Here is a 12,241-nt window from a genome sequence, read left to right as displayed (position 1 = left end):
ACTGAGGCTGGGAGGCAGATGACCCAGCTGTTGCCACAGTGGCAAAAGACACCCTGTGCCTGCTCCAGCCCATGTGCAAAAGCACAGACTGGCTGTAAATCCTCTGAAGTCCTCACGACCCATCTCTACCATGCAACAATCTATGCCCCACCAGGCCCATTTTGACACCCATGTCCCCCTACCAAAAGGGGGAATTGCCGGGCTCTTTCACCTCCAGTCCCTTTCACCGGGCTGCTCCCTAGAGCCACCCCGTGGGTATGTGGCCCAGAAACCCAGGGATGTCAACAGGAAAAGCCACGGGGTTAGGGCTCTTTGGCTTTTTATCTGAGAATGGGATATTCCCAGTCGTGCTGGCTGCCGCGGCTGTATTGTAGTTTGGCATTTTCCTCCATCCCCAGCTGCTGATGTGATTGCCAAAGGGTGTTGTCTTTAATGGGCACAAATAAAAATCACCTTCTAGTGCTTGCTGTAACACTGAAAGGAAAGGCTCAATAAAAGGAGATTTTTTCCAGCATCTTACGACTTGCATATCAAGGGCTCTGTGATACCCTGATACAGGTTGCATGGTGCTGCGAAGGGAGAGCATCCAGCCTCCTCTCCTTCCTCCTCGGGTGGGAGGAGCGCTCCATCGCCCCAGCGTGCTGCTGCCCCGCGCAGTGAAAGGCCCCGAACCCCTTTAATAACTGTAAGCGGCGGTCAGCAGCACAGCCAGGCTTGGACTTTCTCACATTGATTAAACCGCCCATGAAAGATAGTCGGTGCAGAGATTTGCCCTTGCAGTGCCAGTGATGTGAGCTTGGTTTGGAGGAAGAGGCACAGGCTGTTGCAGAGGCACCTCACGCTAACGGCCTCACCCCCAAATTTGTCCCATCCTGCTTGCCCAGGGCCTTGATCTCCTGCAAAAGTGATATTTAGTGTTCAGAAGGAATGACAGGGGCTACAACAGGCCCATCCTGCTCGTGAGCGGGGTTGCGGGTGTCCAGGCTGCCCGGGCGGTATCCACACACCTCCACACATGCCGGAGCAACTGTGACATGCCCTGGCCATGCCTAGAGGAGTAAATTAAAGGAGTTAGTGCCCGGGAACAGCCTGACACTGTCTGACTTGTTAATGCAGAGCCTCTGTGTTCATTTGGCAGTGGCTGCCCCCCTCTCCAACCCCTACAGCCTGGCAAACAAGGAGTCCTTCAAGGGCTGTGACGGAGCTCTGGAGCTTCCCGCTTCTCCTGGAGGTAGGCTGGCAGATACAAGGTCCTAATCCTGTCGTTGCCGCAGCTTGCTGTGCCCCTCAGGGGAAAGCACGCTACCATGCTGTGCCTCAGTTTCCCCCTCCCTGTACCAGTGGGATGATTGCATCTGACCATCTTGCTGGAGGATGGGTGCTTGAGGAGCACAGAGAGCCCTTGCCTGCGTGAAATGGTGCTTTTGCCCTGTTGTGGGTCTCTTGGACCCTCGTGGCACTGGTGGAGCAGAAATAGGTTTGTTGAAGATGTTGCTGGAGGATCCTGCATGGAAACATGCGCTCATGAATGAGGACATCGGGATCGCTGCCTGCTGTTGCAGCAGTTGCCTGCATCTCCTGGACCCTCTCCATTGCCCATCTTTGTGCCAGGGACCCCCATGAAAACTGGTGCAAACAGTTCTGGGGTGGATAAGGGTTTATCTGGTGAGCGTGGGGAAATTCAGCAGAGGAAAACAGGGGACCAAGGATATCATAGCCTCAATCCACCTTGATCCTCGGCTGCCCCTTCTCTGGGTGGGCACAGCCTCAGCACAGAGACGCTCGGAGAAGACCCCAGCCCATGGATCTTGAGGTCTTTGCTTGCGTCCTTGCTTCTTGTCTTCCTTTTTTAGCCCAGTCTTCCAGACTGGCCACGTCTGGCCAGGCTTTCTCTGCAGAAACTCTTCCTGAGCACAGAGAGGCCTCTAATTTCCCTCCTGCAGACTGAAGCAACAAGGACAGGGGACAAAGCAAGGTTTCCCCATGTCCTATCAGCCCAAAGACTGAGGTCTGATAACCAAGGTGCTTTCTACATGTCAGCACTCAGGCTGTTGAGTTTTCACATCTCACATGGGAAGCTCAGTTCACACGGTCTTCAGGAGGGAGCTGACTTCAATTATGCACCCGGCTGTGACAGAAATGATGCAGGGGCTATTTTAAGCACAGGGTGGTAAAACAACATGCTTGGGGAAGAATCAAGAAAAACAGCATTTTAGGGATGCTTTACTTTCACTAGGCAAGCTGAGCTGCAACAGTTTGCTCAGGAATCGCTGGCTAGGTCTGTCTGAGGAAATAGTCTGACAAATACTACCAACCACCTAAGAAGGCACTGAGACCAGTCAATAACAACAGCAACACTTATCAAAAAAAGCCTCCATAAGGATGAACGCAGCCAGCTTGGAGGGGCACTTTGGATGCAAGACTGTGCTAAAGGAAGGATAAATGCAGCGACTCCATCGCTGAGCACAAAAGAGGTTTGTCTGGCTTTGTGCTTCAGGGAATATCCTGTTACGCTTCAGCCCTTCCTCCTGGCCTGGGATCCAGCCTGACCATCTAGCTGGGTACCGTGATCCCTGCGTTGAGGAGCTCGAGGTCTCCCTCTGCACTGACCGCGGAGGACACGCATCTGCTGGTGCCCAGCGCGAGCCTGGCTGCGGACAGCAGGACGTGGGCATCCAGCCGGCAGCAGAGAGGAGCCCAGCTCCTCTTCCTTAATTAAGCCGAACTCTGCTTCAGGTTGGCGTTGCCGCAGCGAAAGGCCTCTACGCACACACGCCTCAGTACAGAGCAATCTGCAAACAGCAGTTATTAATATTTTCCTCTGCTTTGGTCCAAAATAGCAAGCTCGGCTCGCCAGCGAGTGTGAATCATGGGAAGAGCCCGGGGCCAAGCGGGCGCGATCTGCTGAACCCTCAGCAACACCGGCTGACGCGTCCTCAGCTGACGGCGGCTGCTGCAGCTCCCGGGCTTTAGCCTGCATGTCTGCAAGCTGCGGTAAGCTTTCACCCGACCCACCTTTGCCTGAGCTGTCTGGATAGCAATCCCGCTCGGGCCATCTGGATACGTCCCAGGAGACCGCTGGGTATCAGTGACACATGGCAGTAGGTTAAGCGATCATCCCCCAGCCTCACCCTCCCCCGAAAATCAGCCCCAGGCTGCAGCAGGCACTGAAAGAGCAGGAACTGTGGCCGTGTGCTGCACTCTGCTTCATCTGGTCCCTCTTGCTCCGCGGGCGCGTGACGGCCCAGCCCAGCCAGCTGGCAGCGCGGGTGCTCTCAGAGCCGTGACGCAAAGGCCCGCGCGCAGTGACGCGGTGCCGGCCTCTCCCCTCGCCTTGCAGGGCTGTTGCATCACCCTGGCAGGCTGCTGGGGAACCGCCTGCGCAGAGCGAACCCCCGCCCAGCCCGGTGCCGCAAGCCGCTCCTGAGAAACGCTGGTGCTGAGCAACTCCGGAGCTGCTTGGGAAGGAGCCGGGCTCTGTCCTGCCCGGGGTTGTGCCCTGCTTCACGCTCAAGGCTGCTCCCGTTGTCACTGTCCTCCCCGCGGTCCTCCCAGTGGGACCGTCACAGGCCTGAACGTGGAGGCAATGAGACGCAAGGACCAGCGCCAGAGCAGTTTTACCCCATCAGCCTGCTCCCCCATGCACCCCCCCCCACCCCGTTTGCCCATCAGCACCGGCACCCGTCCCACAGCAGAGCTGGGTGGGGAGGAAGGGCCCGGCGGGGTGCTCCCACCTGCAAATCCTCGCCGGAGGGGTCGGGGCAGGGAGCACGGAGGGGCTGTGCTTGGGCAGGGCTGCCTCGGCCCGTCTGTCCCTCCAGCATCCCTCCCAGTCCCACCACCCTCCAGCATCCCTCCCAGTCCCATCACCCTCCAGCATCCCTCCCAGTCCCACCACCCTCCAGCATCCCTCCCAGTCCCATCGCCCTGCCGCAGCCCGCCCAGACCCACCCTTCCCAGCCCCACTCATAGACCCCCCACTCACCAAATCCCTCCTAGACCCAAGCGTCTCCTAGACCCGTCCCTCCACCCCTTCCCTCCCAGCCCCATCGCCCGGCCGCATCCTGCCCAGACCCACATCCCTCCCAGTCCCATTCCTCCCCACATCCCTAAACCCACGATCCCCAAATCCCTCCAAGGTCCAGCACTCCCTGCATCCCTCCCGAACCGTTTTGTGATAGCTTCTGCTCACCACAAACCAGCGCACTGGACCAAGAGGATGCGAGGTTGTTGCTGTTACTGTCAGCACAGCGTTTCGAAGCCCAGAGCCTGGGTGGGGATGGTGTGACCTGCGTGACAACCGACCGCGGGCAGGTGGCAACTCAGGCAGCCGGGGAGCAGTGCCCGCAGAGCCACCGGCACCTTGCTCGCAGGCACCCCGGTCCCTGAGCGTACGTGTGACGGGCGCTTGGGAACGTAACCTGCTTGGGAGCAGCCACAGCCCCAACCATGGTGCGTGTAGCAGGTTTTTGCATTCACCTGGCAGCGTGCAGACAGATAAAAGCCACCGTTTGCCTAAGGGGGGCCGTCAAACACGTCCCAGCTCCCTCCAAGGTTAAGTGACTCCTTCAGCACCAGCCGTGCAGACAGTAAATAAACCCAAGGACAGCGCTCACCTCCCGTTTTAGAAACCTCTCATTTGCGGATGGTGGTTCCTGCCAGAAACGCTGCCCTCGATCAGCTGGGGAAGGAGGCAGCCGCTGGGGCAGGGATATGAGAACGGGACGGTTTGGAGGCAACCATCTGTTTTGGGTGATTCTGCACTTTTTGAGCAGGAAAGCTGATACCCCTGGTCTGGGGGGCAGCACTTGCCAGCCCTGAGGCTGGCAGACGCGTGACTTGGTGTCCTTGTCAGGAGCTCCGTGTGAGGCCCAGCGAGGGCTTCTCCTCGGGCTTTCTCCAGCAGTCACAAAATCACTGGGCTCCTGGGGTCACCCCGCTTTTGCTGAGACCAGGCATCCTTGGCTGTGAGGTTCAGCCAGTTCAAGCCCAACAAAGCATCTGAGGGCTCCAGGTGCAATGAGCTGATGGGTCTCAGACCACGTCCCCGCAGGGAAACGCTCACAGCGACAGAGCCACAAGCAGATTTCATCACTGCCACCCACGCTTGAGTGAGTCAAACAGTGGTGGCTCTCCTCCCTGCTCCAAAATCCTCTTCCCCAAAACACCCCAGGACTATGGGGCACTGACTGCAGCCCTGTGCTACACAACGGGGCCCAAAACTGCTCCTCCCAAGGGGCCTCGATTCTCACCCAAAGTCTCCTTTCTCCTAAATAGACAAAACAAGCTGTCCCTCCTCAGAGGGATGCTGCCCAGACCTGGAGCTCTGCCAGGGTCCCAGCCTCCGGCCCGGGCACGTCTCGCCGCCGAGGCAGCTCTGGCGAGTGCTTCGCCTCCTCCTCAACTAAATCCTCCGCAGAGCAGCTGCTCATGTTAATCAGGCGGCACAAAATGCCGCCGGCCGTGGGAATTCCCCCTGCTCCCCCGGCGTTTGTGGGGCAGGCATGGGTGTGCGCGGAGCCGGGATTACCGCCGGCGATTTCCTCTCCCGCTTGTTAACCCTCGTTGCCCCCCGCGGAGTCAGGCAGCGCTAGCCCTGCCAGCGAGGACGGCGAAGAGGCTGTTCAGCGCAGCATCCAGCCCTCTCCCGCGGCTTCAGCTGTTCAAGGCATAAAAACAAATAGGATTAATGCGGCCGCTGTCAGGGAGGTGATGGGGTGAGATGCTCTAGTCGTTGACAGCCCCGCAGGTCCCACGCAGGATGTCTCCCCTCTATTCGGATGATGCTCTTTGCAGTCCTGCTCCCTCCAGGTTTCTTGCTTGGTGTTGAGGAGGCCACGTGGCTTCTGCAAACTGGGGGACAGTAGGTGCTAAATATCCCAGAAACAGCCAGCTTTCAGCGCTAAGGGCAGGAGAGGGATGGAGAGGGAGAGCAGAGCTGCTGAATGGCCTGTTGCACTTGATGGCACCTCTGCTCTGCGCCTCAGCAAAGAGCTGCTGCTCCCTCATCCTGAGTCAATAGTCCATGGCCCAATTTGTCTTCAGTTCATGCAGAGAGGTGTTTGAGACCCCATGGGCCGGTGCCTTGGGGGAGGCAGGGCAGGCTGGGCTCCAGCCACGATGCCCTGGAGCCGGGAGCTCGGCATGCTGGTGCATCCCCAGCAGCAATGCCAGTGGCCTGGGAGCACCAAACCCACCACGCTCAGCTCTGGAGATGGCTCCTGGTACAGCGAGGTTGGGGTTCCTGGGTTGCTCCCAGGCTATCTCGCAGAGGGGACAACCAGAAATAAATGCATGTTGCAGGGCTGGCTGCACCAAGGCCGTATGTGAGAGCCCTGCACATGGGCTAAATCCTTCCAGGCTCATAAATGGCCTCACTGGGGCTCACATCCACCTGGTACTCCCAGCATTTGGGGCTCCCCCCCACATCCCCCACAGCAGCCTCCCTGCGAGCTGTCGTAGCCCACTCCAACCGTCACACTCCTCCTGTCTTTTGTCCCCCACCCCCAAAATCTCCTTTAGATCCTTTAAAAACAGTCTCACAGAGCAACGATCAGGTGTTTTCTTCCTAAAGTCTCCCACCTTTGGGACCCCCTCGTTCCCGGCACCCACACACCTCACAGCCTCCAGGAGAAACCCTTGCAAACATATAGCCCGTCCTGCCCAGTGTCCTCAGACACATCCACCCCAGGCCAAAACGACCTCCCTGCACGGGCCATCCCAGCCCTCCGGCACCTCTGCACCAGCCTCCCCGGGGAGCGCTGCGCCTGCCCGCCACGTCCCACCGTGGGACCGCCCCGGCTCTCCCGGGCTCCTGCCCTCGCCGTCGAGCCCTCCCCCCCGTGAGAGACCCCCTTCGCTCGACTACATTACAGCTCTCTTTTCTCTTCTTCGCCTTTCAACGGACGGGCTTTGCTGGCGAAACACAAATCTGCCTCGGCCGACGGGAGACACGGCCGCATTGTGCGGCCGCTAATGCTAAGTGACTGCTCCTTTGTCCGGCCGAAATCGCGGAGCCCCTCGGCGAATGCATGGGAACAACTCCGGAGCACAATGGGGTGCAGCCAGGAACGACCTCAAAGCAAACATTGACTTAAAAATCAGTGTTAACCAGGCAGGCAAACCGGACATCTTGGGAAACACAGGACCACAACACTGCGCCTTTGTTGCCGGAGTCAAAGCCCCGCGGGGCTGGGACAGACGCGGGTTTGTAAAGGGGCCTTTGATGCGTCAGGTGCCCGAGCGTCTGGCGGGGTTCATGTCGCGGCCGGCCGTGTGTCATCCGTCACCGCTCCTTTAGATGCTGCGTCAAAGTCAGCGGCTGGCCGCGACGGCGTTCCCACAGGGCGCGGGGGGAAGGACGCGCGGGAGGATGGGCTGGGAGAGCCGGGAGGCAAAGGGCACGTTTACCGACCTAATCACCACGCCTGGGAAAGCAGGACCACGGCGCTCACGTTAGGGTTAAAAGGATCCCACAGGCTGGGGAAAGAAAAAGGAAACCAGAGGTGCCCCACTACGTGGATGCCCCTTGGGAAGTCCAGTGCTAAGGTTAGAGAGTCACATAGGCTCAGGCCATACTGGGCACCTCTATAGGGGAGAACCCCCTGCCCACACAGCTCTTTTGAAAAGGGCCTGCAAGTTAGTATCTCCTTAATGATTAAGCCTCTGATGCAGGCTCAGGTTTCCCCGGTGTAATAAGTTACCACCATCAGCTGCCCAGCGATAACCGCCCGCGGGTGCGATCCTCGGGAAATGCGAGGTAGCAGCGGCCCGTGTCAGCCTCCGCCGCGGGAGCTTGCAGGGTGGCTGGGCTCAGCTCAGGCTGTTCTGCAGCTCGGCGCTTTGACAGGTTGCTTCTAAAACCCAAAGCATAGCCGTGCCGCTGAGCCCTCCGATGCAGCGTGCCCAGAGGCAAGCACATAGCCCAGAGCCGAACTGATCCCCTGCCTCTCTGCAGACAGCTTCCAGATGTGCTGACAGATGTGCTACGACCTCTCGTTGCCTTGTCTCCCCTGGGGGAGCTCGATCCTGCTCTCCATGAACCGTTGTGGGAATAATACCCAGGCATTGCTGCAAAACCTGGCGATTAGGCGCTGGCAACTCTGCAGGGGTTTCCTTGTGGACGATTATGTCCTGCCTCCTTCCTATCTCGCCGTGCCGCAATCAGACGGGCGAGGGAAAGCACTGCGCCAAGATGCACGCAGACAGGGCACAGCGTGACTCACAGCGCGAGTCACTTCCCCTGCAGCTTTTGCAACGCAGCAAGAAAGGCCCGGCACCCGAATTGCTTCAGCGCTGGACTGCGCGTGCGTACAGCAACCACTGGCTGTAGCTTCTCCTGGATCCGAGCAACATGGTGCCTGGAAAGCCGGGAAAGAGGATCGTTCTCCCAGCCAGGCCTCCCCCTGAGCTCCCCCTCCGCCGGAGCCAAGGACCTTGGTGGGGGCTGCAAACCAAGGCCAACGCAGGGCAAAGGGGACGAGCAGATTTCCCCAGCCCCAGCCCCAACCCTTGCGCTTAGCCTCTGGCCTGGGGGGTTCCCGGAGGAGTGAGTCCAAGCAGAGATCCTGCCTGGAATTAACCACCGGGACAGCTTCCCACGGGACACTGCGGCTTCCCCTGCTGTCAGGTGTAGTGCGAGGCTCCGAGCCGCGCTCTGGTCCAACCGCACGTCCTGGGCTCGGTGCAGAAGCCACCGCGCAGCATTCACAGGCTTGTGCAACGCCCAGGACACACAAGGTGACCCCGAAAGTCCTGCACAGGCGTCACGGTGAGTCACGGTGCTCGCTGGATTGTGGAGCTTGGGAGGCAGCAGCACGTGCACTCCGTCCCCAGCTCGTATAAAGATGCCCATCCCCGTCCTCCATGGTAAAAGCAGATTTTTTTCCACCAGAGAAGAGCATGGGACCATCAGCCCTGGACAACCCACAGCCTATGGTGAGACGGGACACGGGCAGAGAAGAGGTTATCAGGATGCACTGCACAGAGGATGGTCTCGGAGGCGTCGTGCCCGCAGAGGACGCGGGCTGTCACACAGCTGGCAGCCGGCACGGCCACGGGTTCAAGCGCAGCTTCCCCACGCTGCCGGCAGCGTCCGGGCACGGCCCTCAGCAAGGGTGGCACGCGGGGCCTCCCGAAAGCACCACCTGCCGCTAATGACAGGCCATCCGGCTAATTACAGGGGCAGCAAATTAAACATGCAAAGGAAACCTAAGTGTTAGGTCCACGCAAAGGAGCCGCGAGGCCGGCTGCTGGGCAGCTCCTGCGCGGGAGCCACCGCGGAGGGCAGCTTGCCCTCTTTCTGCCCGTGCCCTTGAAGCCACGGGCTGCAGAGGGCCGTTCAGCAGGCACCACGGGGCACGCTGGGAGGGTACCGTGGGGCACATTTGGCAGGCACCATGGGACATGTCTTGCAGGCACCATGGGGCACGTTCGGCAGGCACTGTGGGTACATTTTGCCGGTATCGCTGGGGGAGCCACCTGCAATAAGGAGCCACCCAGAAATACAAACCCGGGGTGAGCAGTGATAGTCCATCTCCGAGGGTGGTGGTTGCCCCCAAGCGTGGCTTGGGGCCGGCAGGTTACTTAAATAGTTAAAAAAGCCTCCCTACGTGGTGGCTTTCCCCTCTCTAGGGGCTCTTACGGGACAGACAACACAGCAGCACCATGAGGATAACGGAGTGACCGCAAGGCAAGGGGTGAAAAGGAAGGGTGACCCAGTGGTTGGAGCAACCCTGCAGCAACAGAGCCCAATCCCTTCCCCACCACTTGCCTGGGTATCGGGTGTATCTACCCCTCACATGTACCACGGGCATTCGGTGCCCGAGTCACCAACGCGCTGGCCGTGGTCTCAGTGCCCCGTTCCCTGCCTCACCGGGGGGATCTGAGGATACGGACTCGGGAGGCATCACGGGAACAGATCCCAAACAAGACGTCGGGAGATAGGAAGCGCCACAATGGGAGGAAGGGAGACGGGCGGGACGCGCGGCGCGTTGTGCCGTCCTCGGGGGAGGCCAGCAGGAAGGGGTGGGATGGGGAAGCGTCGAGGGGAGCAACTGGGGGTCTCAGGGAGCCGCCGTCCGGTCCCGTGCACCGATGCGGGCGGTGGGGGGGTCTGGGACCTTCTACCAATGCTGGAGGACCCACTGCGTTTCCCAGGAGCAGATGGGACCCCAAGATCCTCCCTGGGGACCGAGGCTCCCGGCGCAGGGCACGGGCACCCCGCCAGCGACCGGCTGGGGCTCTCGCTCCAAACGAGAGCCAGCGTGAGCGCGACAGAGCCCTCGGGACGTGAACGGGAGTCTGGGGGCTGCGACTGCCCCAGGCCCGGCAGGGAGGAGCGCGCGGAGGGAGCCTCCGGCCGGCGGGGAAACGGGGCCCGTCTGCCCCGCGGTGACGGGTCGGAGGCCGGCGCCAGCTCCGACCTCCCCGCGTCCTCCGCTCGCCGGCGGCCATTTCTCCGTCTGAACATAGGAAATTCCACCCGCGCCGCCGCGCGGCCCAGGCCCGCGAGGAGACCCAGGCCGAGCCGGCCGGGGCGGCGGCCAGGCCCCCGCGAGCCTTCCTCCACGCGCCGGCGGCGGCGGGGGGCGGCGGGGATGCCGGGCCGATTTTCCGTGCCCAGACGCGTCCCCGAGCCCGCCCGGGGCAGGAGGCAGCGGGACGGCCGGGGCTGGCCGGTCCCGCCGGCCTCGCGCTCGTCCCGCGGCCGCTGCCATGCTGGGCATGCCCCAGCCCCTCCCCCCCCGGCAGGGGCCCAGGCGTCCCGGCGCCGCTGCCCCACGTGGGTGCCAGCCCCGGCCCCGCCCTCAGGGGGAGAGGCCTGCGGCGTCCCCGCCCCCGCGTCCCCGCTCTGCGGCGCGGGGCCCCGCCCCTTCTGTGGCGTCACAGCGGCGGCCCCGCCCCGCGCGGTGCCCGGATGAGGCAGGTTCGGGAGCCGGCGGGGATGCTGCGGCTGTGACAGGGGATGCGCTCGGGTGAGTGAGGGCCGCGGCGGCGGCGCGCGGCGGCGGCGGCTCGGCAGCGCACCGTGCCGACGCGCCCGGGGCGGGACGGGGGCCGCAGGGGCCGCGGCGCCTCGTCGCGGCGGGGCGGCAGCGGCGATCGCGGGGCGGCGGGCGGCCGGGCCGGGCCGGGCCGGGCCGGGCCGAGCCGAGCCGAGCCGAGCCGAGCCGGGCTGGGCTGGTCAGCGGGGTCCCGGGGGCCGCTGCCCCGCACCCCTCCGCCGATTGGCTGCAAATTGACAACGGGGCAGGTCCCGCCCCTCCCTCCGCGGCATTGGCCGGCGGCGCAGCCCCGCGGCCTCCCATTGGCGGCAGCGCGTGCCAGTCGCTCGCCGGCCCGGCGCGGCCGCCGCCCTGCGCGAGCCGTTTCCCCCCCCTCCCCCGCGGGGCGCCGCCGTCTGAGGCGGTGGCGACGGCGGGGCGGGGGGCGTCGCGGGGCGGCCCGGCGCGTCCCGCCGCAGGAACCGCGCTGAGATTCCGGCCGCCCCCGCGGGCTCGGCCGGGCCGGAGCGGCGGCCCTGGGAGCGCGGCGGGGTGGCGGCGGGGCTGTTTCTGCCGGCGCCGTCGGCAGCGCCGAGCGCCCCGAGCCAGCCGGTGGGGCGTCCGCCGCGGCTCGGGCGGCGAGGTGTCTCCTCAGCGGGAGAGAGGCCGCGGTTTGCGCTTCGGCTGCCCGGGAGCAGTGGCCTTTCGAGGAAAAAAAAGAAAAGAAAAACACCTTGTTTAAAAGGCAGTAAAACACCTCGTTTAAAAGGCAGTTTTGCTTTCGCATGAAGGGAAAATGGCTGGAACGATGCTTGGTTTGAAGCAGCTTTTCTACTAGTAGGTTCTTTATCAGAATATAGTTGGGTTATAAAATTCTTATTCCTTGTCTGTCCGTTTGCTTGAGCTACCCACCGCTTAATTCAGTGCGGTGGTTTCTAATTTATGCGTGTTTGCTTCCTCGCACTCATTGAAAGGAAACCCTTTTTTCTTACTACGCTATCACGTTTTACTTCCTCTTGTTACACCTCTCGAAAGTTATCTAGGAGCCTGTAAGTCTCAAGCATGGTAAGCCTCGTTCAGATCATCCAGTGTCTGAACAGGGAAGGAAGAAAATCTTGATAATAATCTGGAGGTGCTGCTTTTTAGAGCTGAACTCAGCAGTTCTGAGGCAAATGTACAAGTGAAACTACAGAATTCAGATGTGTTAAGGCAAAATTGCCCAACCTACATGTAATTTGTCCCGCTCAGGACCTGTT

The 12,241-nt window shown here is 61.5% G+C and overlaps 1 protein-coding gene and 1 long non-coding RNA gene across 5 annotated transcripts in view; both read left to right on the top strand.

Moving 5' to 3' along the window:
- The first annotated feature begins 2,276 nt into the window (after window positions 1-2,276).
- On the top strand, window positions 2,277-4,615 carry LOC112995559 (uncharacterized). Of its 2 annotated transcripts, none has more exons than XR_010392129.1 (2): window positions 2,277-2,474; window positions 2,841-4,615. It is a non-coding gene; the product is annotated as an uncharacterized LOC112995559 (long non-coding RNA). The 2 variants fall into 2 exon arrangements; XR_010392130.1 differs by having other exon boundaries at window positions 2,277-2,736.
- A 6,215-nt stretch (window positions 4,616-10,830) lies between these two features.
- The window catches only part of NDEL1 (nudE neurodevelopment protein 1 like 1), a 33,174-nt gene continuing 31,763 nt past the window's right edge, over window positions 10,831-12,241 (top strand). For all 3 annotated transcript variants that reach the window (XM_064522488.1, XM_064522489.1, XM_064522487.1), the window contains exon 1: window positions 10,831-10,976. The gene's annotated coding sequence lies outside the window, so the exon portion shown is untranslated. The remainder of the gene's footprint in view (window positions 10,977-12,241) is intronic.

The sequence above is a fragment of the Dromaius novaehollandiae genome, chromosome 18, assembly GCF_036370855.1.
Source record: "Dromaius novaehollandiae isolate bDroNov1 chromosome 18, bDroNov1.hap1, whole genome shotgun sequence".
Classification (NCBI taxonomy): domain Eukaryota; kingdom Metazoa; phylum Chordata; class Aves; order Casuariiformes; family Dromaiidae; genus Dromaius; species Dromaius novaehollandiae.
This window is presented reverse-complemented; position numbering and strand designations above follow the sequence as displayed.